General features: G+C 39.1%; 1 pseudogene; it reads right to left on the reverse strand.

Moving 5' to 3' along the window:
* Positions 1 to 413: 413 nt before the first annotated feature.
* On the reverse strand, positions 414 to 3,900 carry LOC107570531 (redox-regulatory protein FAM213A-like; annotated as a pseudogene).
* Positions 3,901 to 4,429: the final 529 nt, after the last annotated feature.

Here is a 4,429-nt window from a genome sequence, read left to right on the forward strand (position 1 = left end):
TGTCAGCTGCTTCAATTCTCATTCACTGCAGAGGATCCATTGGTCAATAATTTATTGAAGGGAAGTACATTTTCATTTTTGGGTGAACTATTCCTTTAATCAGACATTTTCTAAACTGGATGGCTTGGCGTCCCCAGATGAAACACAGATTTCTAATTAAACATGATTAATCAAAAAGCAAAATGCTATTATTCAGGCCGTTTCAAAGTCCTCTGCCTTTAAAATGCAAGCGTAATAGTAGGTGAACAGAGAAAAGCTCTTTGTTGCATGTGCAAATATACTAATCAGAGATTAGAGCTGAATGGGCTCAGTAGCAAGTTATGTTGTGGAGAAATACAATGTAAATGACTGCAATACATGCAATTTCTCACGTAGATAAACAATACTCAAAAGAATGTCAAATGAAGACAAACTGAATTTTTGGAGATGACATGTTTATTATTCATTGTGTCCACCCCAAGCTGAACCTTTGGCTGCACACTGACCAGAAACCAGCAGGTTTGTAAGCATGTGTTTGCATCAAATCTGCTCTTTCAACATGGAGTTTGGAGACAGACTTTCATTAATACACATACAACAAAAAACCACCATTGTGGCAGCAGGCAACCAAAGGAATGCAGTAAGGTGAAAAACAACAATACAATATTTCATGACAAGCTATTTCTTAAGTGCAAAAACAATATTACTTAATTACACTACATTAGTCTCATTTGTACATACCAGAATTAAATTGAGGCCACAAGCAACTCTGTGGCATTGCCACTTGGCTCTTAAATGTACCAGTCAGTGCTAACAATTCAACATAACCTGAGCTTCTCTCTCTATTCACAGCATTAGTAGGAGATATGAAGTGTGATGAGGTGGATTGTGACTCTAGATCAAGGGAGAACTTTCCTTAATCTCTATTTTAAATCAAACTTGGCAGCTTTGCTGCACCTGACAAACTTAGACAAAATCTACTTCTCTACCACAATTTTCTTAGCGGCTTCCAAAATCGACTCTATGCTGACTTTATCTCCAAACTCCTTTTCTCTGTGCTCTAGAAGAACCCCCTGAAAACAACAAAGAACAGGATGTGTGAGGACAAGCACGTGGCTGAAGCTCTGAAATGCACTGCAAAAGCACTCTCTTGGGTGCCATGAAATATCTAAATGATTACCTGTTCACCAGATCCGATGACAAACACTCCTCCCAGGATGAAACCTTCTCCATTCACATTGCCCTGGTAACCTGACCTCCAGGCCCTTATAAAGTTTTGCCATACTCCCAAGCGAATGAAACCAAGCCCACCCATCTTCCTCTGTTGTGGCCCATAAAAAGCTTGCTGTGCACAAACAGACACCCAGGCAGAATAATGAATGAATAATCAACTACTGGTAGCTTTTTGCGCTATTTGGTAATACACATCATGCAGACACGACTGAGCTTCCGTTTACCATATTTGATGTGCTCTATCAGAAGACTTGGATTAAACCACTCAATTCATATGGGTTACTTTTATTATTTTAAATGTCAAAGTTTTGGTTTTCGTGGGCTTATAGTGGAGGCACAGAAAACTCCTAGGTTTCATTAAAAACATCTTCATTTGTGTTTCGAAGATGAACAAAAGTCTTATGGGTTTGGAATGACACGAGGATGAGTAAATGACGACAGAATTGTCATTTTTTGGCCAAACTATCCCTTTAATGTTTACTAACCTTTTCATCCAGGAAAATCTCCCCTGCGAAGTGAGGCCTGAAGTCCTGAATTTCTGTACCTACATTCTCCTTCACAACAGCATACAGAGGGACCCCGAGCTCATCCAGCTGGGGCTTCAGAGAGGACAGCTCAGAGGCCTCCTGTAGATAAACAATCATGTTATCAGCAGCCTCACATGTTCATGTATTCATTATTTATACTACTGTATTTATGCTTTTTGCAACTAATAGTAGTGTAGTATTCCTGGCTTCTTTTTAAGGAATACTTCACCCAAAAATTTATGTTTGCTGAAAACATACTCATCCTCAGGCTGTCCAAGAGGTAGATGAGTTTGTTTCTTCATGGGAACAGATCTGGAGAATTTAGCATTTAGTTCTTGCTCACCAGTGGATCCTCTGCAGTGAATGGATGCCGTCAGAATGAGAGTCCAAACAGCTGATAAAACCATCACAATAATCCACAAGTAATCCACATCCATCAATTAACATCTTGTAAAGTGAAACGCTACTTTTTAACTTTAAACCATCGCTCCTGGCCAAAATGCAATTACAATATTGCAATAATCCACAAATGTCTCCAGTGCATCAATTAGCATCTTGTGAAGTGAAAAGCTACGTGTTTGTAATTAAAAAAACAATCCATCAATAACACGTTTTCTCTGAATCGGGAGAGAAATATGCACAGATCAAGCACCACTTACAAGCAGAAACGGTCCAAAATGGTTTGCAACAAATATGTTGGTTGATTTTGATGTGAGAGGACAATCAGGGATGGACTGTTTTTACTGGAAATAGCATATTCCTCAGAAGCAATGATAAAAGTTCAAACGCCTTGTTTTTTTTCCCCACAAACACGCAGCTTTTCACAAGACATTAACTGATGGACAGGAGTCATGTGGATTATTGTGATGGTTTTATCAGCTGTTTGGACTCTAATTCTGACGGCACCCATTCACTGCAGAGGATCCACTGGTGAACAAGTGATTTAATGCTGAATTCCTCCAAATCTGTTCCGAAGCAAACTCATCTACATCTTTGGAGGGACTGAAAATGAGCACATTTTAAGCAGATTTTTATTTCGGGGTAAACTAATCCTTTATCACAGAATTTCCCCCAAAATTAGTGCTCAGATTCTGTCTGGGCAGTGAATTAGAGCATCTGACTGAACTTTATTATGAACATGATCACTACCTCTCTGCACAAAAATCATCCAGGTCGCCGGACAGCCATAAACACTGCACCAGATTTCTCCCAGAGAGTTTTCGCTTTTAAAGTCCTCTTATCTGAACAGATGCAAATGAAAAAATATTCAATAAATACTGTGATTCCTTCACTGTTTTTCTTGATTATGACAGCAATTGGTAAAAATGTAATTTAAAAAATCTCTAGGATTACTTCCTCTGTATTTCAGTTCATTTCTTACCACTGTTGATGGTTTTCAGGTCGGCATTCCCTAGATACTCTACAGTGACAGGTGCCGGTTTAGTCAGCAAGAAGTCAGTGTTTGCAAGTATTAAGCCAGCAATGGCGGCCCCCACAGCACCAAGGCCAAGTGACCACATGCCCATGGCAAGCGTCCCACCCTCCAGAGCAGACGATGACACTGCAGTGAAAATATGTATGGTAAGTTACACAAAACATTATATGTTGTAATATTCTTCTCACAATCAATCCAAAAAAGCACTGAAAGAATACCATTGCACGTAAAAGAATACCCCCCCCCCCTCCCACATTTGTACTAAAGGCAAGCATGTAATTGCTATAACACCTCCATACCAAGAAATGCTGGGGCAGGAGCAGTACCTTTTGTCATTCTAAAGGGAGACTGGCTGTTCTGGCTTTCCCTCAAGAAGTGGCAGTTTGTCGAGAAAGCACGTACGCATATAGAGTTGACAGAAGTGGGGAGCGCTACTGTCTTGAATTCCGGTCGGCATGTAGTGACGGTCAGCGGGGGATACTTTGGAGGGAGGTTATGAGTTATGACTGTCTTATCAAAGGCTAGAAGCCGGGGGGACTGGGACACAGAGACTCTGAACTTAACATCACTATTCAAACAAAGACAAAATCTTCCTCTTGGTGGTGACAAAAGGGTCAAACGCATGAGGGCCATTGCTAACATCCAAGGTGAGTTTAGCCAACCTTTCCCAATCGGGAAAAAGTGAAGTTCAGTGGAAAGCTCTGGAGAGGAAAGGAAAACAGTGCTTTACCTCTCAATGTAGGCTTTTTTTCTCCAAATTTAAAATAAGCCCTAAAACAAAAATGAAACTCAAAAATAAGGACTCTCTGGGTGTACACACTTGTGAAAAAGTAGCAAGTTTTTATTATTACAGAAATAAAATACTTTAAAAGAACGGTCAAAAGCATGGTTTTTGGACATTTAATTGCATGTTAGTTGCAATTAAATGAAAATGTATATTAAATGCAATTAGCTTAAGTAACTTAAGTACATCTTTATATGTAATTCCATAATTCTTTGAAATATGTGACCCTGGTCCACAAAACCAGTTACAAGGGTCAATTTTTCGACATTGAGATTTATACATCATCTGAAAGCTGAATAAATAAGCTTTCCATTGATGTATGGTTTGTTAGGATAGGACAATATTTGGCCGAGATACGACTATTTGAATATCTGGAATCTGAGGGTGCAAAAAAATCTAAATATTGAGAAATGTAAGCAATGCATATTACTAATCACAAATGAAGTTTTGATATATTTACAAAATATCTTC

This window comes from Sinocyclocheilus grahami, unplaced genomic scaffold (assembly GCF_001515645.1).
Source record: "Sinocyclocheilus grahami isolate Dianchi unplaced genomic scaffold, SAMN03320097.WGS_v1.1 scaffold1470.1, whole genome shotgun sequence".
NCBI lineage: Eukaryota > Metazoa > Chordata > Actinopteri > Cypriniformes > Cyprinidae > Sinocyclocheilus > Sinocyclocheilus grahami.